The following is a 22223-nucleotide window of genomic DNA, read 5'->3' on the forward strand; positions in this document are numbered from 1 at the left end:
GGATTGTATTCAGTGATGACTTCTGCTTCGAACTGAGCTTCAGAGACCAGTAGGGAGAGAAAAGATTTTGAAAGGCAGAATCAGCGGGCAGTATGAGACAGAAGATTTCAAGATTGTTTATCTCCCTGCAATACAGGTGACAGACAATGACAAAATGAGCTAATGCCGGTAAACCAAAGTTAGTTCCAGATGAGGTCCACTCCAGAGCATGTGAACAGTTCAATGAGTCACCTCTGAAAATTCAGTTGATAAGGTATGATAATGAAGACATTAAAGCAAAACTATTAAGGGAAGAAATACAGATTGTAAGTGATGCTTTAATTCCATTGATAGAATTTAGTGTAAATGGTCAGAAAATTGTAGTTGTCCTAGATTATGGAAGTGATGCTATCTCTCTGTTCAGGAATTTGTATGGAGAGCTTCATGAAACTAAAGAAATATCTGTGTTGTTGTGGTCTTCATTCCAGAGACTGGTTTGATGCATATCTCCATGCCACTCTATCCTGTGCAAACGTCTTCATTTCCAAGTAACTATTGCACCCTACATCCTTCTGAATTTGCTTAGTGTCTTCATCTCTTGGTCTCCCTTTACGATTTTTACCCTCCACACTCCCCTTCAATACTAAATTGGTGATCCCTTCATGCCTCAGAACATGTCCTACCAACCAATCCCTTCTTCTAGTCAAGTTGTGCAACAAATTCCTCTTCTCCCCAATTCTATTCAGTACCTCCTCATTAGTTATGTGATATATCCATCTAATCTTCAGCATTCTTCTGTAGCACAACATTTCAAAAGCTTCTATTCCCTTCTCATCTAAACTACGTATCATCCATGTTTCGCTTCCATACATGGCTACACTCCATACAAATACCTTCAAATGCCAAGGTTCAAGGTTAAGAAATTGTGGAAAGTTAACAGGGTGATTTGGGGGCAGTGGGGGTGGATCACGGATGGATGGAGGAGTGAACTGAGTCAGCAGAGTCAACATTGGTCTTTGGTTGAGTTTGATTGATAGGGTTGGTGGCGAAAAAGTTTTTCCATTGTGGGGACCAGGACAAGGAGAGAAGGTCTTTCTTTGAAAGGTCCTGCATGACTGAATTTGGAAGTGAGGCAAAAGGTGAAGCCTTTGGAAAGGATTGATACTTCTGCGGGCTAAGGCTTTTGGAGGAAAGGTTCATGACTGTATTTCGAGTCTGTTTTGGTTATGCATTCTGTGTGGTGGTGGGAGATAGTTTTGGTGGGTGGTTTAATGTAGTAGGTCTGCTAGACAGGGTTTTTAGAGGACATTGGGGAGATTTGGAGATTGTTGTAGAGGTGATGGAGAGTGGTAGTCCAAGGTGGGAGTAGGATGCATGCAGGTTGGAAAGTTTTTTGAGGTGGTGTTCTCCATATTGCTGGAGGGCAAAAGTTTCAATGTGCTTTGTGGGATCAAGGAATTTGGGACTGCATAGCAGGAGAATTTTATGAATGGAGAGAAGGTATTGCAAGGAGGTTTGGGCCTGATTGATATGGTTTTCCAGGACCATGTTGGTGAGGGCTAAGGGTTGAGGGAATCTGAACTGATGGAGCTCATTGTAGGAGGAAGGGTGGTAGCCGGAGATGGGTAATTTGATGGTAAGGCCATTTGAGGGATTCCATGAACCTTAGCCCCCCCCCCCCCTCCTCTCTCCATAATGCGCTGTTGCTCACAATCTGGTTCCAGCTGCCAGAGACTGTGGTCACATGTGTGTATGTGCATGTGTGTGTATGTAGTCTAATTTTGACAAAGGCCTTGTTGGCTGAAGGGTAATTGTGTGATAGTCTTTTTGTTGTGCCTTTCTGCAACTCAGCATCTCCGCCATATGGTGAGTAGCAACTATTCTTTTCATTACATTGAAACCTGAGAGAAGTTTTGCACATGCTCACAGAGGTATTGTCAAGTAAATTCGGAGTTATGAAAGGATGTCAGTGTCAGATTAAGATGTGATCGCATGAGCCACACAAACTGAGATTGGATCTGGTGCTGCTGGCTAGAAGAGATGTTGTAGAGAAGGAGATCAAACAGATGATGTAAAATTATATAATCAAGAGCTCAGACAGTGAATATTACAATCCAATACACACAGTAATTAAGAGGGGCTGCTCAGTTAGATTTGTTTTGGATGCCCAGACCATCAGTCACGTCACTCTGCCTCAGAAAGATCAGCCTGAAAATACAGAGATTTTGTAGTGATTCAGTGGTACATGCTGTTCAGCAGTTCGGATGTGACAAATAGGTACTGGCAATTGAAGCTGGAGAGGAACCGAAAGTTCACTGTGTTCTTGTACAACAGACATTGCTACCACTTCAAATGGATGCCATTCAGTTTAAAAATTTCATCAGTGGCATTTGTTCAAACTTTGTATGAAATTCTTAGGGAGATACTTTTGCAGAATGTAATAGTCTAACAGTATACATGGTCTAACAGTATAGATGGATGATATTTTGACTGTGTCTACATCATGGAATGAACACATGGACAACTGGATAGTTTTGACTATGTTTGAAATGGCTGGAGTCACTGTCCGCAAAAATCAGAATTTTCAAAGAAGAAGACAAAATGTTTGGGACATGTCATCTTGTCAGCAGGAACTGAGCCATATCTGAAGAAATTAGAAGCAATTCACAACTTTCAGTACCAAACTGTAAACAACAACCTCAATCACATCTCAGTTTTTGTGGGTAATACTGTTGTTTTCTTACAGGGCATTAGATTAGATTAGATTAGATTTATCTTCATTCCAATTGATCCATAGTGAGGAGGTCCTCCAGGATGTGGAACATGTCAGAAAAACAACAATACATGACAAATATTTACAACTAAAACAAATAAGCTAATGTACCATTCCACAGGTCCCAGTGGAATGATCGTCATTTTTTAATGAACAATAAGAGTCATTTTACAAATACTAATGCACTGAATTTAAAATAAAAAAGTTTTTTATTTATTTTTAAGGTAATACAACTACTGTAATACTTATTTACAGTGAACACATTACTGCGCTGAAATGGTGCAGAAGTTAGATTACACTAACACACACACACACACAAATTTTCAATGAACACATTACTGCACTGATATTGTGCAGAAGTTATGTTGTACTTATATACAAATCAGTTGGTTTTGCTAAGAAATTCATCAATGGAGTAGAAGGAGTTGGCCACTAATAAATCCTTTAGGCTTCTCTTAAACTGAATTTCATTGGTTGTTAAGCTTTTTATGGCTGCTGGCAAGTTATTGAAAATGTGTGTTCCTGAATAATGCACACCTTTTTGTACAAGACTAAGTGACTTTAAACCCTTGTGAAGATTATTCTTATTTCTAGTATTGATTCCATGAATTGAGCTGTTGGTTTGAAAAAGTGATATATTTTTAATGACAAATTTCATTAAGGAATAAATATATTGGGAAGCAGTAGTTAGTATCCCTAGTTCCCTAAACAGGCTTCTGCAGGATGTTCTTCAGTTCACACCACATGTAACTCTCACTGCACGTTTTTGTGCCCGGAAAACTTTAGCTTGGCTTGATGAATTACCCCAAAAAATAATCCCATATGACATTATGGAATGAAAGTAAGCATAGTATGCCAGCTTTTTCATGTTTATATCCCCTATGTCTGATAAAATTCACATTGCAAACAGAGATTTGTTAAGACGCTTCAGCAGTTCTGTGGTGTGCTCCTCCCAGTTGAATTTATTATCAAGCTGTAATCCCAAGAATTTAACACTGTCCACTTCTTCTATCTTCCTGTCACCGTATGTTAGACATATACTCTTGGGACACCCCTTACAAGTTCTGAACTACATGAAGTGTGTTTTTTCAAAGTTTAGTGACAAAGAATTGGCTAGGAACCAGTGATTAATGTCCACAAATATTTTATTGGCTGACCTTTCTAAGACTACACTTGATTTGCTATTTATTGCAATGTTTGTATCCTCGGCAAACAAAACAAACTTGGCATCTGGTAATGTTACTGATGAAAGGTCATTGATATACACAAGAAAAGGTAAGGGCCCCAAAATGGAACCTTGTGGGACCCCACATGTAATTAGTTCCCAGTTGGATGATGCCTGATAGCTTGATACATGTCTCTTTCCTAATAACACCCTTTGTTTCCTGCCAGAGATATAAGATTTGAACCATTTTGCAGCATTTCCTGTTATACTATAATATTCTAGTTTACTTAAAAGGATATTGTAATTTACACAGTCAAATGCCTTTGACAGATAACAAAATATACCAGTTGCCTGCAATTTTTTGTCTAATGAATTAAGCACATTTTCACTGTAAGTGTAGGTAGCCTTCTCAATATCAGAACCTTTTAGAAATCCAAACTGTGACTTTGACAGTATGTTATTTGAGAATGCTGGCAACAGTGAAATTGGATGGAAATTTGTTGCTATTTCTTTATTTCCCTTCTTAAACAGTGGCTTAACTTCAGCATATTTCAGCCATTCAGGAAATATTCCACTAATAAACGACTGGTTACACAGATAGCTTAATATGTTACTTAGCTCAGAATCACATTCTTTAATTAACTTTGTTGATATTTCATCATACCCACTAGATGTTTTTGATTTTAAAGATTTTATGATGGGCATTATTTCTGTTGGGGTAGTGAGGGTCAAATTCATATTATGGAAGTTACTTGAAATGTCTGGTCTAAGGTAATCCATAGCAGCATCTACCGAAGCTGACAATCCCATTTTTTCAGTAACAGTTATAAAATGTTTGTTAAAAAGTTCTGCAACACTATACACATCTGTCACCAATGTATCATTTACTCTTAATGCTATTTGTTCCTCTTCATGTGTGGTTCTACCGGTCTCCTCCTTCACTATATCCCATATTGTCTTTATTTTGTTATCTGATATGACTATCTTTTCCTTGTAATATATTTGCTTTGACATCCATATTACAGTCTTTAATATTTTGCAGTATTCCTTATAATGTGCTATAGCATCAACATTGGAAATGTTTCAGATTGACAGATACAGTTTTCTTTTTGTTTTACAAGATACCCCTATTCCTCGAGTAATCCATGGCTTGTTTGTAGACTTTGCTCTAACCTTGGTAAGTTTTGGGGGAAAGCAGTGTTCGAATAAGGTAAGCACTTTATTAGCAAAAATGTTATATTTTTCATTCATGCCATGAGCACTGTAAACATCAGTCCAGTGAATGTCTCTGAGGAGTGTCCTAAAATATTGCTTGTAATCATCTGCTTTATTGCAGATAATTAAGGAGAAGTCAGTTTCAACCTGCTGTAAATACAATATATTAATAAAATTAATAAAAATAAAAATTTCTTAATTAATAAAAACTATTTATAAATAACCGATGCAGATTAAAATGTCTCCTGTCACAGTACATGAAATTGAGAATATAACTAGAGAGATGAAACACAATAATTCTGTTGGCATTGATGGCCTCTCTTCAAGATTACTGAAGAAATGCTATAAGCCAATATGCAGAACACTGTGCTATATATTCAATGAATACATTCAGCATAGGATTGTTCCTGAGGGACTAATATTTGCTATTATCAAACCTCTCTTTTTGAAAAAGGTGATAAAACTTAACAATCTTATCTAAAATTCTTGAGAAATTGGTTCACAAATGACTTAATTGATCACCTCATTCGTTATAAGATATTAAACAATAGCCAGTTTGGATTTCAACAGGGTATATCAACAGAACAACCTATTTTCTCCTTCACCCATCAGATCTTAGTCTTTTAATAATAAATTGTCTCCTGTTGGTACCTTTTGTGACCTTTCTAAGGCCTTTGATAATGTTAACTGAGAAATTGTCTTAGCAAAGGCAGAATATTATGATATAAGTGGATCAGCTGGCTCATAGATTAAATCCTACCTAACTGGAGCTCTGAGGGCCATTTTGTGTCATCTAGCATGTGTCCTGTGGTCCTCTGGGCTCTGTACTTGGCCCCCTTCTCTTCCTCATTTTCATCAGTGACCTTACCTCATGTACTAGCTTTGGAACTCATTTTACTCTTTTTGCTGATGACACCTCCATCCTGATCAACAAAACACCCAGCCACAATCTTGAGGAATTGGCCGATACTGTCTTTAATGAAGTACTTAACTGGTTTGAAGGTAATGGGGTATCACTAAATGTTAACAAGACCCAGTTTGTTCATTTCCAAGTAAGTAAAAAAGTGGAGGATCAATTAAATATTAAATGTAATGGTAGTGAGTTACTACAAGTTGAGTTATCCAATTTACTGGGTGTACACACTGACAGCAATCTAAAATGCTCTGTGCATAGTTTACAACTGCTCAAAAAACTCAGCTCATCAACATTCACTGTTCATATTATTTCCACAGTCAGTGACTGAGACACCAAAAAGCTGTTTATTTTAGTTACTTCCATGCACTATTGGTTGTATGACATAGTTTTCTGGGTAATCAGCCACTTTCCAAAAAAAATATTCGTTGCCCAAAAGAGAGTTAGTAGGATAATGAGCAGACTCCAGCCTAGATATTCTTGCAGAGACAGTTTTTAAAAATTAGGGATACTGACAACTGCATGTCAATATATCTACTTCCTCTTATGTTTCATGATTCTTACCATACCCACAATATCAGGAGGAAGATGGACCTCCAATATAAATTTAAAAAACCTTAGTATTGTACAAAAAGGAGTCCATTACATGACCTGCAAGGTGTTCAATGCTCTCCCACCAGCACTTGAAATCACTTGACCATGAGCTTCAAAAATTTAAACAACAGTTTAAACACTGTCTAATAGATAATTCCTTTTATACAGTTGAAGAATATTTCAATTGTGTTAACTATAATTGATTTTTTCTTTTAATTAAATCTGATGTGCTCTTATGCATTATGATATTTGGAATCATTGTTAACATTACTGTGTCTTTTATGTAGCTATTAAGATCTACCTTTATTTTAACTTTTTTTGTGTAATTTTGTCTATACCCATTAATTTGTATTTTGTCTTATACCTATATCTCCTCTTGCAAGAGGGCTTTTTATATGTTTCTTTTGTACAATTTGCAATAATCTGACACACCCCTGCAAATGTCTCATTGTATTGGATTTGTTGTTGTTGTCTTCAGTCCTGCGACTGGTTTGATGCGGCTCTTCATGCTACTCAATCCTGTGCAAGCTTCTTCATCTCTGAGTAACTACTGCTACCTACATTCTTCTGAACCTGCTTAGTGTTTTCAAAAGCTTCTATTCTCTTCTCATCTCAATTACTTATCATCCATGTTTCACTTCCATAAACGGCTACACTCAATGCAAACACCTTCAGAAAAGACTTCCTGACACTTAAATCTATACCCGAAGTTAACAAATTTTTCTTCTTCAGAAACGCTTTCTTGCCATAGCCAGTCTACATTTTATATCATCTCTTCTTCGACCATCATCAGTTATTTTACTCCCCAAATAGCAAAATTCATCTACTACTTTAAGTTTCCTAATCTAATTCCCTCAGCATCACCTGATTTAAATCGATTACATTCCATTATCCTCATTTTGATTTTGTTGATGTCATCTTATATCTTATATCCCCCCATGAACCATGGACCTTGCCGTTGGTGGGGAGGCTTGCGTGCCTCAGCGATACAGATGGCCGTACCGTAGGTGCAACCACAACGGAGGGGTATCTGTTGAGAGGCCAGACAAACATGTGGTTCCTGAAGAGGGGCAGCAGCCTTTTCAGTAGTTGCAGGGGCAACAGTCTGGATGATTGACTGATCTGGCCTTGTAACATTAACCAAAACGGCCTTGCTGTGCTGGTACTGCGAACGGCTGAAAGCAAGGGGAAACTACAGCCGTAATTTTTCCCGAGGACATGCAGCTCTACTGTATGATTAAATGATGATGGCGTCCTCTTGGGTAAAATATTCCGGAGGTAAAATAGTCCCCCATTCGGATCTCCGGGCGGGGACTACTCAAGAGGACGTCGTTATCAGGAGAAAGAAAACTGGCGTTCTACGGATCGGAGCGTGGAATGTCAGATCACTTAATCGGGCAGGTAGGTTAGAAAATTTGAAAAGGGAAATGGATAGGTTAAAGTTAGATATAGTGGGAATTAGTGAAGTTCGGTGGCAGGAGGAACAAGACTTTTGGTCAGGTGATTACAGGGTTATAAATACAAAATCAAATAGGGGTAATGCAGGAGTAGGTTTAATAATGAATAAAAAAATAGGAGTGCGGGTTAGCTACTACAAACAGCATAGTGAACGCATTATTGTGGCCAAGATAGACACAAAGCCCATGCCTACTACAGTAGTACAAGTTTATATGCCAACTAGCTCCGCAGATGATGAAGAAATAGATGAAATGTATGACGAGATAAAAGAAATTATTCAGGTAGTGAAGGGAGACGAAAATTTAATAGTCATGGGTGACTGGAATTCGTCAGTAGGAAAAGGGAGAGAAGGAAACATAGTAGGTGAATATGGATTGGGGGGAAGAAATGAAAGAGGAAGCCGCCTTGTAGAATTTTGCACAGAGCATAACTTAATCATAGCTAACACTTGGTTCAAGAATCATGAAAGGAGGCTGTATACATGGAAGAAGCCAGGAGATACTGACAGGTTTCAGATAGATTATATAATGGTAAGACAGAGATTTAGGAACCAGGTTTTAAATTGTAAGACATTTCCTGGGGCAGATGTGGATTCTGACCACAATCTATTGGTTATGAACTGCAGATTGAAACTGAAGAAACTGCAAAAAGGTGGGAATTTAAGGACATGGGACCTGAATAAACTGAAAGAACCAGAGGTTGCAGAGAGTTTCAGGGAGAGCATAAGGGAACAATTGACAGGAATGGGGGAAAGAAATACAGTAGAAGAAGAATGGGTAGCTCTGAGGGATGAAGTGGTGAAGGCAGCAGACGATCAAGTAGGTAAAAAGACGAGGGCTAATAGAAATCCTTGGGTAACAGAAGAAATATTGAATTTAATTGATGAAAGGAGAAAATATAAAAATGCAGTAAATGAAGCAGGCAAAAAGGAATACAAACGTCTCAAAAATGAAATCGACAGGAAGTGCAAAATGGCTAAGCAGGGATGGCTAGAGGACAAATGTAAGGATGTAGAGGCTTGTCTCACTAGGGGTAAGATAGATACTGCCTATAGGAAAATTAAAGAGACCTTTGGAGAGAAGAGAACCACTTGTATGAATATCAAGAGCTCAGATGGAAACCCAGTTCTAAGCAAAGAAGGGAAGGCAGAAAGGTGGAAGGAGTATATAGAGGGTTTATACAAGGGAGATGTACTTGAGGACAATATTATGGAAATGGAAGAGGATGTAGATGAAGACGAAATGGGAGATAAGATACTGCGTGAAGAGTTTGACAGAGCACTGAAAGACCTGAGTCGAAACAAGGCCCCGGGAGTAGACAACATTCCACTAGAACTACTGATGGCCTCGGGAGAGCCAGTCATGACAAAACTCTACCATCTGGTGAGCACGATGTATGAGACAGGCGAAATACCCTCAGACTTCAAGAAGAATATAATAATTCCAATCCCAAAGAAAGCAGGTGTTGACAGATGTGAAAATTACCGAACTATCAGTTTAATAAGTCACAGCTGCAAAATACTAACGCGAATTCTTTACAGACGAATGGAAAAACTGGTAGAAGCCGACCTCGGGGAAGATCAGTTTGGATTCCGTAGAAATGTTGGAACACGTGAGGCAATACTGACCTTACGACTTATCTTGGAAGAAAGATTAAGAAAAGGCAAACCTACGTTTCTAGCATTTGTAGACTTAGAGAAAGCTTTTGACAATGTTGACTGGAATACTCTCTTTCAAATTCTAAAGGTGGCAGGGGTAAAATACAGGGAGCGAAAGGCTATTTACAATTTGTACAGAAAGCAGATGGCAGTTATAAGAGTCGAGGGGCATGAAAGGGAAGCAGTGGTTGGGAAAGGAGTGAGACAGGGTTGTAGCCTCTCCCCGATGTTATTCAATGTGTATATTGAGCAAGCAGTAAAGGAAACAAAAGAAAAATTCGGAGTAGGTATTAAAATCCATGGAGAAGAAGTAAAAACTTTGAGGTTCGCCGATGACATTGTAATTCTGTCAGAGACAGCAAAGGACTTGGAAGAGCAGTTGAACGGAATGGACGGTGTCTTGAAAGGAGGATATAAGATGAACATCAACAAAAGCAAAACGAGGATAATGGAATGTAGTCAAATTAAGTCGGGTGATGCTGAGGGAATTAGATTAGGAAATGAGACACTTAAAGTAGTAAAGGAGTTTTGCTATTTAGGGAGTAAAATAACCGATGATGGTCGAAGTAGAGAGGATATAAAATGTAGACTGGCAATGGCAAGGAAAGCGTTTCTCAAGAAGAGAAATTTGTTAACATCGAGTATAGATTTAGGTGTCAGGAAGTCGTTTCTGAAAGTATTTGTATGGAGTGTAGCCATGTATGGAAGTGAGACATGGACGATAACTAGTTTGGACAAGAAGAGAATAGAAGCTTTCGAAATGTGGTGCTACAGAAGAATGCTGAAGATAAGGTGGGTAGATCACGTAACTAATGAGGAGGTATTGAATAGGATTGGGGAGAAGAGAAGTTTGTGGCACAACTTGACTAGAAGAAGGGATCGGTTGGTAGGACATGTTTTGAGGCATCAAGGGATCACAAATTTAGCATTGGAGGGCAGCGTGGAGGGTAAAAATCGTAGAGGGAGACCAAGAGATCAATACACTAAGCAGATTCAGAAGGATGTGGGTTGCAGTAGGTACTGGGAGATGAAGAAGCTTGCACAGGATAGAGTAGCATGGAGAGCTGCATCAAACCAGTCTCAGGACTGAAGACCACAACAACAACAACAACATCTTATATCCTCCTTTCAAGACACTGTCCATTCGGTTCAACTGCTCTTCCAGGTGCTTTACAGTCACCAACAGAATTACAATGTCATTGGCAAACCTCAGTTTTTGTTTCTCCTCCCTGGACTTTAATTTCTACTCCAAATTTTTCTTTTTGGTTTCTTTACTGCTTGCTCAATATACAGATTGAATAACAACAGGGATAGCCTACAACCCTGTCTCACTCCCTTCTCAACCGCTGCTTCCCTTTCATGCCCCTCAACTCTATAACCGCCGTCTGGTTTCTGTACAAATCATAAATAGCCTTTTGCTCCCTGTATTTTACCACTGCCACTTTCAGTTGAAAGAGAGTACTCCAGCCAACATTGTCAAAAGCTTTCTATAAGTCTACAGATGCTAGAAATGTAGGTTTGCTTTTCCTTAATCTATCTTCTAAGATAAACCAAATGGTCAGTATTGCCTCACATGTTCCAACATTTCTATGGAATCTGAAGTGATCTTCCCTGGACACCATTGGATTTATGGGATCTAAATACTAATAAGTATGAACTGGGAGTCCATTTACACTAAATAATGTGATTGTGATTGTTTGAGGCCTTGACTGTTTCCATTATTGTCTGCTCTGATGACACACCGTTGTATGGAAAGATCATAGGGGATTACCCTTCCTACTTCAATGCAAATTAATACATAATTTACTTGCTATATGGGATCTCTTCCTATAGGAATTTCAATTTGAGATCCAGTACATTTCTGGCAAAATAAATATGGTACATGATTGCTTTTTCATGTGTTCTGCAACTATGTTTGCACACACACCCCACATCAGAGTAATCATAGGTTCCAGTCTAATACCAATGCAGAGCACGAGGCTAATGAAATATTAAAAATGATCAAAACTATGCATCAAGATGAAGCGAAGAATAAACTTTGGCAGTGTTACGTAATTCGTGATGACATCTTGTACTGCAGAAGTGACTTAAAGCCCGAATTGTGGAGACTTTGTATACCAAAACATGATACTGATGATCTGATAGATACATTGATACCAGTTTCACACATTTTCATCCAAAGAAATACTTACAGCAACTTCAGTAACAAGAGATTTTTGATAACATATTTCCATGAGTACAAAGAATTATAAAAGAATGTGACTTAATGTCAGCATATGAAGGTGGTGTTGACAATGCATCATAAAATATTAATGCACAGTATTCTCCCACAAACAATAGGTAAAATCATCACTTTGGACATTTGTAGGTATCTCCTTGTCTCTTGTGGGAAGTAGTACTGGAATTATTCTCAAACTTTGTTTACTTCTTTCCACTCAGAAAAGCTAATAGTAAAATGATAATATTGTGTCAGATAATGGATCACAGTTTTGTTCTAAAATGAGGAACTTATTCATTTAAGAAGATAAGCTCTGTCACAGTGCTCTCTCTGCATATCGTCCAGCACCTAATCCCACTAATTGTCTGTGGAAACTGTTCTGAGCCTCCTATATCTACATCCACGTGATTACTCTGCTATTCACAATAAAGTGCCTGGCAGAGGGTTCAATGTAAAGAAACATAAAAACTATTTCAATGAGTTGTCTGATTTTGAATGCGTGATGAACAGTGTAACCCACGATAGTATTGGTCTCTCAGTCTGTTTAGTTTTACATGGCAAAAAAATTGATGATATTTTCGATGAGATTATTAGTTTTCTGTCACGAACTGAGTTGACTGCTGAAGAGAGCCAGTGAGTGGCATTACAGATGATGGCATTGGCTAGGAAATTAAAACATGACCACTTAGTAAAACCCATGTGTACTACTATATAAAGACAAGTCATTGTTTAATGTTGTTACCAATTAACTTCAGATTTTTACCCAATACTCTAACAAACATCTGGATGGACAGACTACATAATTTTTAATACATATACGAACAAGTCGTTTTTTATCATTGTTACCTTAAATCTTGAAAAGTCCTTGACTGATGTACTTCAAATATTTACACAAAACTATAATAAACATGCATGCGTTCCAACATGCAGATGGTTCCTCCCATATATAACCTTTCTCCTTATATATAATTTTAAACACAAGTTGCATACATAACTATGTTCTGTTCTGTCTTTATGCTCACAGTCAGTAATTTTCAAGCCCGGATCAGGGGGGGGGGGGGGGGGGGGAGGCGGGGTTTGCAAACTGGGGTATCTGCCTGGGATACAATTTCGGGGGACACCAAATTCATATTCTTGAAGAAAAAACTTCGTTTCACAGAGCGCTTAACATCCAGCGCACATTGGTCTATTGATTATTCATATGACTTGAAACAAATCTCTGTTGGTTTTTGAACACATTCTAAGTTGATTTCTGAACAAATTATAAGCTGATTTTTGAATGCGTGCATAGTGTACATGATGTCTCTGCCATTGGAATCCCTGTCTCATCTAGAAATAGAAAACTTTTCCGTAGACAAAAGGGAACAGGGCTATAAAATCTAGGTTGAACAGTGCGAAAAACGCATTATACAAACATGTAATAACAACTACCTGGAGAATAAGTGTGGGATAAGTAAACTGGCAGGGTTATTGAAGTTAACAGGAGGATAAGTTTTGACAATGGCAGGAATAGTTACCGAATTTGTGATGACACAATTGGTTGTTAGCACGAGGAAGCAATTATACAGAAGACTATGATGATTCCACATTTATGTAAAAATTTCATACTACTACTTTGATCTCATGCTTGATAAACTGGAGTGTATGAATAAAATGTGAAACTACTTCCTAACATAAAACTTTTTGCTTGTAGTACGCCTAACAGACATATCATATTGGTACTTCGTGAATTATATTCTGTCATGTTATTTATGTAAATGAGTTAGATAAAAATGACCATTTGTGCCAAAACTGTCTCACTCATTTGCCGTGTGTTACAATTGCTGCAATATTAGAAACTCCTATTTCATTTTATCTAGCAGACAGTGACAGAATAGATGTATCAAATCAAGAAACCACACCAGTCTTGAGTACTACTCATATTAACAGCCTTTTCAGTATTAGATGACATTTTGAGTTTTAATGTAGAAAAACGTTTGATTAACTTTGATGAAATAATAGATTCTCTGGGTCAATGTAAGTGTCCGATTCCACCCGTCTGCTTTGACCCATGATGTAAGGGGTGTTGTTGGTTGTTTTTGTAGATATCTTGTTTTGTTTGATAGTGTGTATGTGGGGAGGGGGGGGGACACGTGTGCGTGTGCTTTGTGTATTTATTGTGTATTGAATGTGTTTTAATTTACCTAGGGATGTTGGACTTTTGAATTTTTGAGGTGTTGTGGCTTCGGTTTTGTTTTTTGTAGTTGTAGGTGTTGGTTTTTTCGTATCAGTAGTTATGGTTGACCTATATAGGTCAATGGAAATGACCGATTCCATTTTTCATAGTTTTATACGTAGGTATTAGTGTTTTGGTATCGTCAGATGTAGTTGACCTATATAGATCAAGGGAAGTGTCCAATTCCTGTAGATTTTGTAATTTTTTTTTCCTTTCTTTTACTGTTATATTTAGCTTGACCTTCCCTAAACCCTGCCGTTGTCCCATTAGTTTGGGTTGGGGTTGATTTGGAGGAAGAGACCAAACTGCGAGGTCATTGGTCTCATCGGATTAGGGAAGGAAGTCAGCCGTGCCCTTTTGAGGGAACCATCCCTGCATTTGCCTGAAATGATTTAGGAAAATCACCGAAAATCTAAATCAGGATGACCGGACATGGGATTGAATTGTCGTCCTCCTGAATGCGAGTCCAGTGTGCTAACCACTGCGCCACCTGGCTCGGTACTGTTAATTTGATTGTATTTTTGGAGGGAGATGGTATTGTCTTGTTGTTGTTGTTGTGGTCTTCAGTCCTGAGACTGGTTTGATGCAGCTCTCGATGCTACTCTGTCCTGTGCAAGCCTCTTCATCTCCCAGTACCTGCTGCAGCCTACATCCTTCTGAATCAGCTTAGTGTATTCATCTCTTGGTCTCCCTCTACGATTTTTACCCTCCAGTACTAAATTGGTGATCCCTTGATGCCTCAGAACATGTCCTACCAACCGATCCCTTCTTCTAGTCAAGTTGTGCCACAAACACCTCTTCTCCCCAATTCTATTCAATACCTCCTCATTAGTTATGTGATCTACCCATCTAATCTTCAGCATTCTTCTGTAGCACCAAATTTTGAAAGCTTCTATTTTCTTCTTGTCTAAACTATTTATCGTCCATGTTTCACTTCCATACATGGCTACACTCCATACAAATACTTTCAGAAACGACTTCCTGACACTTAAATCAATACTCGATGTTAACAAATTTCTCTTCTTCAGATACGCTTTCCTTGCCATTGCAAGTCTACATTTTATATCCTCTCTACTTTGACCATCATCACTTATTTTGCTCCCCAAATAGCAAAACTCCTTTACTACTTTAAGTGTCTCATCTCCTAATCTAATTCCCGCAGCATCACCCGACTTAATTCGGCTACATTCCATTATCCTCGTTTTGCTTTTGTTGATGTTCATCTTATACCCTCCTTTCAAGACACTGTCCATTCCGTTGAACTGCTCTTCCAAGTCCTTTGCTGTCGCTGACAGAATTACAATGTCATTGCCGAACCTCAAAGTTTTTATTTCTTCTCCATGGATTTCAATACCTACCCCAAAATTTTCTTTTGTTTCCTTTACTGCTTGCTCAATATACAGATCAAATAACATCGGGGAGAGGCTACAACCCTGTGTCACTCCCTTCCCAACCACTGCTTCCCTTTCATGCCCCTCGACTCTTATAACTGCCGTCTGGTTCCTGTACAAATTATAAATAGCCTTTCGCTCCCTGTATTTGACCCGTGCCACCTTCATAATTTGAAAGAGAGTATTCCAGTCAACATTGTCAAAAGCTTTCTCTAAGTCTACAAATGCTAGAAAAATAGGTTTGCCTTTCCTTAATCTTTCTCTAAGATAAGTCGTAGGGTCAGTATTGCCTCACGTGTTCCAATATTTCTACGGAATCCAAACTGATCTTCCCCAAGATTGGCTTCTACTAGTTTTTCCACTCGTCTGTAAAGAATTCGCGTTAGTATTTTGCAGCTGTGACTTATTAAACTGATAGTTCGGTAATTTTCACATCTGTCAACACCTGCTTTCTTTGGGATTGGAATTATTATATTTTTCTTGGAAGTCTGAGGGAATTTCGCCTGTCTCATACATCTTGCTCACCAGATGGTAGAGTTTTGTCAGGACTGGCTCTCCCAAGGCTGTCAGTAGTTCTAATGGAATGTTGTCTACTCCCGGGGCCTTGTTTCGACTTAGGTCTATCAGTGCTCTGTCAAATTCTTCACGCAGTATCATATCTCCCATTTCATCTTCATCTACCTCCTCTTCCATTTCCATAATATTGTCATCAAGAACATTGCCCCTGTATAGACCCTCTGTTTACTCCTTCCACCTTTCTGCTTTCCCTTCTTTGCTTAGAACTGGGTTTCCATCTGAGCTCTTGATATTCATGCAAGTGGTTCTCTTTTCTCCAAAGGTCTCTCTAATTTTCCTGTAGGCAGTATCTACCTTACCTCTCATGAGATAAGCCTCTACATCCTTACATTTGTCCTCTAGCCATCCCTCCTTAGCCATTTTACACTTCCTGACGATCTCATTTTTGAGATGTTTGTATTCCTTTTTGCCTGCTTCATTTACTGCAATTTTATATTTTCTCCTTTCATCAATTAAATTCAATATTTCTTCTGTTACCCAAGGATTTCTACTAGCCCTCGTCTTTTCACCTACTTGATCCTCTGCTGCCTTCACTACTTCATCCCTCAGAGCTACCCATTCGTCTTCTACTGTATTTCTTTCCCCCATTCCTGTCAATTGTTCCCTTACGCTCTCCCTGAAACTCTGTACCACCTCTGGTTTAGTCAGTTTATCCAGGTCCCATCTCCTTAAATTCCCAACTTTTTGCATTCTTCAGTTTTAATCTACAGTTCATAACCAATAGATTGTGGTCAGAGTCCACATCTGCCCCTGGAGATGTCTTACAATTTAAAATATGGTTCCTAAATCTCTGTCTTACCATTATATAATCTATCTGAAACCTTTTAGTATCTCCAGGGTTCTTCCATGTATACAACCTTCTTTCATGATTCTTGAACCAAGTGTTAGTTATGATTAAGTTATGCTCTGTGCAAAATTCTACCAGGCGGCTTCCTCTTTCATTTCTTAGCCCCAATCCATATTCACCTACTACGTTTCCTTCTCTTCCTTTTCCTACTGTCGAATTCCAGTCACCCATGACTATTAAATTTTCATCTCCCTTCACTACCTGAATAATTTCTTTTATCTCATCATACATTTCATCAATTTCTTCATCATCTGCAGAGCTAGGTGGCATATAAACTTGTACTACTGTAGTAGGCGTGGGCTTCGTGTCTATCTCGGCCACAATAATGTGTTCACTATGCTGTTTGTAGTAGCTTACCCACACTCCTATTTTTTTTTATTCATTATTAAACCTACTCCAGCATTACCCCTATTTGATTTTGTATTTATAACCCTGTATTCACCTGACCAAAAGTCTTGTTCCTCCTGCCACCGAACTTCACTAATTCCCACTATATCTTTCTCCTGATAACGATGTCCTCTTGAGTAGTCCCCGCCGGGACATCCGAATGGGGGACTATTTTACCTCCGGAATATTTTACCCAAGAGGACGCAACCATCATTTAATCATACAGTAAAGCTTCATGCCCTCAGGAAAAATTACGGCGGTAGTTTCCCCTTGCTTTCAGCCGTTCGCAGTACCATAACAGCAAGGCCGTTTTGGTTAGTGTTACAGGGCCAGATCAGTCAATCATCCTGACTGTTGCCCCTGCAACTGCTGAAAAGTCTGCTGCCCCTCTTCAGGGACCACATGTTTGTCTGGTCTCTCAACAGATACCCCTCCGTTGTGGTTGCACCTACGGTACGGCTATCTGTATCATTTGAGGCACGCAAGCCTGCCCACCAACGGCAAGGTCCGTGGTTCATGGGGGGTTATTGTCTTATTTAAACGTATTTTCGTGTTTGTTGTCGTGTGTATGTAGTGACGTCATAGGTGCCATATTGGAGACGCTTAGAATAGCCATTTCCGCCATACTGATGATGTCGTGGGTCAAAGCAGACGGGTGGAATTGGACACTTCCGAAATCCTGATTCTTTCGCAGAAAGGAAAGCACGCCATGTAAATCCGCAGCAGGATTAGAGAGAAAAGAATGCTAGGACCTAAGGATTGAAGAAATGTGTACAATCATGCTTGTCTCTGGACTTAACTGGTTTTATGTTTCCTATATTTGATTTTATGTCACACAAACGAGAAAGTCATTAACTAATAGGCAATAAAGGGTGCAAATTTTCTGGAGAGTTCTTATTCTCCCAGTTACAAATAATCCCACCAAGTATTAATCATGAGTTTTTTTCTTTATTTTAAAGGGAGGTAGAACGTCAAACTGGCCAACTGGGAGCAGTTGAGGCACCACAGGACGTTTAATTTCCTCTCACCTGAATATATGTTTGAAGGCTTCCATTAGAAAATATACGAGTTTGAATTCCACAGAGTGAAATTCAGAGACATGTGATAGAAGAATGCTGTGATGAGGCGTGGCACTGCACTTTGGCACACCTAAGACCAAATAACATGCCTTACATTTCCTTGAACATATGTTTTATATATCAAACTGTTCATAAAGATGTGCACTACAAAATGAACGTATTTTCGAAAAATCTTTTTCTTTTTTTTTTTAATTTCTTATGTCAAATCTCAAACGCTTGTGGCGGGTGGGGGACCGGGGACATCTAAATCAAGCTTTTGTCCCAGTTCGGAAATATCATAGATCTGGGGCTGGTGGTTTTCGCGGACAACAGGAAAGGTGTATTTTTATGGCTCTTCAGCTTATTATTAGAATACTACTATGGAATCTGCATCATCTGGAACTTTGTAATCCTGGCCATTTACAAATTCAAACTATGCAAAATACTGAGAACAAAGTGGTTATCCTCACACGTCCAGCAGCATTCATGGGCAATAACAATGAACAAAACTCAAGATCAGAGAGAAGGGAAGAGGAGGTGGACAGACGAAAGTGGAAGGAGGTGGTGGACAGAGAGAGGGGGAAGGAGACTGGGATCATATATCCGATTCCCATAGATATTTAGTAATTGTGAAGCATTGCCAGGTTTGCTACTTGGGTATAAAGTCATAGATTATGATCGCATTTCACCAAGTGATGTGGCACACTGGTTAGCACACTGGATTCACATTCAGGAGGATGACAGCCATTCAGATTTAAATTTTCCATGATTTCCCTAAACTGATCCAAGTGAATGCTGGGATGGTTTCTTTTGTAAAGGCCATGACTGATTTCTTTTCCTTTTACAATCCAAGCTTGTGCTCTGTCTATAGTGACTGCGCTTTCGATAGGACATTAGTCTTTAATCTTCTTTCCTTCTTCCTTAGGATTGCAGTTCAGTTCTTGACAGGCAAAGGAAGAAACACAAAATGCTGCATTATTATTGGGGATTATTTAGAATTGGAAACACAGTGCATCCAAATTCTGCCAAACTGGAGAGACTTAATGGCAAAAAATATTATGGATTTAATAGCATTAAAGTGTACCATCACTATATGGAAGAGAATGAAAATGAATAGAAAAGTAGGAACAATATTTTCATATTGTGCACACACACTGAAGTACCAAAGAAACTCGTATAAGCATGTGTATTGGAATACAGATATATGTAAACAGGCTGAATAGGGCACTGTGGTCGGCAACTACTATATAAGATAACAAGTACCTGGCGTGGTTATTAGATTGGTTACTGCTGCTACAATGGCCCATTATCAAGATTTAAACGAGTTTGAATGTGGCGTTATAGTCAGCACACAAACGATGGCAAACAGAATCTCTATGGAAGCGATGAAGTGGAGACTTTCCCGTCCATCATTTCATGACTGTACTGTGAATATCATGAATCCAATAAAACATCAAATCTCTGACATCACTATGGCCGGAAAAAGATCCTGCAAGAACAGGACCAACAATGACCGAAAAGAACAGTCAATGTGAAACAAGTGCAACCCTTCCTCAAACTGCTGCAGATTTCAATGCTGGGCCATCAACAAATGTTAGCGTGCAAACCATTCAACGAAACATCATTGATATTGGCTTTCAGAGCCAAAGGCCCACTCGTATACCGCTGATGACTGCACAACACAAAGCTTTACATCTCACCTGGGCCCGTAACACTGACATTGGGCAGTCGATGGCTGGAAACATGTTGCCTTGTCGAACGAGTCTCGTTTCAAATTCTATCGAACAGATGGACGTGTACGGGAATGGAGACAACCTCACGAATCCATGGCCCCTGCATGTCAGCAGGGCACTATTCATGTTGGTGGAGGCTCTGTGATGGTGTGGGGCATGTGCAGTTGGAGTAATATGAGACCCCTGATATGTCTAGATATGACTGAGAGGTGACATGTATGTTAGGATCCTGTCTGATCACCTGCATCCATTCATGCCCATTGTGCATTCCTATGGATTAGAGCAATTCCATCAGGACACTGCAACACCCCACACAGCCAGAATTGTTACAGAGTTGCTCCACAAACACTCTACTGAGTTTAAACACTTCTGCTGGCCACCAAACTCCCCAGACATGAACATTATTGAGTATGTCTAGGATGCCTTGCAACATGCTGTTCAGAAGGTATCTGCACCCCCTTGTACTCTTACGGATTTATGGACAGCCCTGCAGAATTCATGGTATCAATTCCCTCCAGCACTACTTCAGACATTAGTCGAGTCCACGCCACATCACGTTGCGGCAGTTCTGTTTGCTCATGGGGGCTCTACACAATATTAGGCATGTGTACCAGTTTCTTTGGCTTTTCAGTGCATTCTGATATGACAGATTGGTTGAGTACCTTTCTCAGTGATAAAGCATAGGGAACTGGATGAGTATTCCCCCTGCAATTAGGTTAATGATCTTTACGTAAGTACCATTGAATAGTATAGGTAAATATTTTTGTGTATGAAAAAATTATTTTAGTAATGAGAGTCTAGTATCCTTTTAGAACACTTTATTGCATAGACAGCAAGTTACATTACACAAATTAACCAGTTTCAGCTAGTTCAATGGCCACCTTCAGATCTGTGAAGGTTTAGAACAAAGTACAGGTCAATACATCTCATCCAAACCAAAAAGTCTGTAAAACAATTAAATACAATATATAACCTATATGGCAATATCCATGCTTTCAAGTAACATATCACATGTTTGTGTACAGCACACAAAATATAATTATTTATGGAACAGATCCGAAGTCATCGTTAACATTACACCATTCTGCTACAAGTACATTACCTATCCTAATCACAGAACTCTTAATAAATTAGACACTGTATAGAGTGCTGAGCTCTTTCACGTAATGAAAACAAAAAAAATCTACCTGCCACAGATCATTTAGACCTTAAGTCATAGCTAATGTCATTAGATGGCAGTACAGTATGATACGATGATATGTGATGTTACTCTGCAGCATATACCACTATAAATTAATTATATTACACTAGTTACCTAAAATGAACCATGGACTTCGGGAGGCTTACATGCCTCAGTGATACAGATAGCCATACCTCGGGTGCAACCACAACAGAAGGGTGTCTTGACAGGCCAGACAAACATATGATTCCTCAAGAGGGGCAGCAGTGTTTTCAGTAGTTGCAGGGGCAACAGTCTGGATGACTGACTGATCTGGCCTTGTAACATCAACCAAAACAGTCTTGCTGTGCTGGTACTGAGAACGCCCAAAAGCAGAGGAAACTACAGCCATAATTTTTCCCGAGGGCATGCAACTCTACTCCCGGAGGTAAAATAGTTCCCCATTTGGATCGCTGAGTGAGGACAACTCAGGAAGATGTCGTCACCAGGAGAGACAAAACTGGCATTCTAAGGATCGAAGCATTGAATGTTAAATCCCTTATTCAGGCATATAGGTTAGAAAATTTAAAAAGGGAAATGGATCGATTGCAGTTAGATACAGTGGGAATGTGTGAAATTTGGTGGCAGGAGGAACAGAGTTTCTGGCCAGGTGAATACAGGGTTATAAATACAAAATCAAATAGGAGTAGTGTAGGAGAAGGTTTAATAATGAATAAGAAAATAGGAATGCGGGTAAGCAACTATTAACAGCATAGTGAACACACTGTTTTAGCCAAGACAGAAATGAAGCCCACACCCTCCACAGTAGTACAAGTTTATATGCCAACTAGCTCCACAGACAATGACGACATTGAAGAAATGTAT

This window comes from Schistocerca nitens, chromosome 1 (assembly GCF_023898315.1).
Source record: "Schistocerca nitens isolate TAMUIC-IGC-003100 chromosome 1, iqSchNite1.1, whole genome shotgun sequence".
Lineage (NCBI taxonomy): Eukaryota > Metazoa > Arthropoda > Insecta > Orthoptera > Acrididae > Schistocerca > Schistocerca nitens.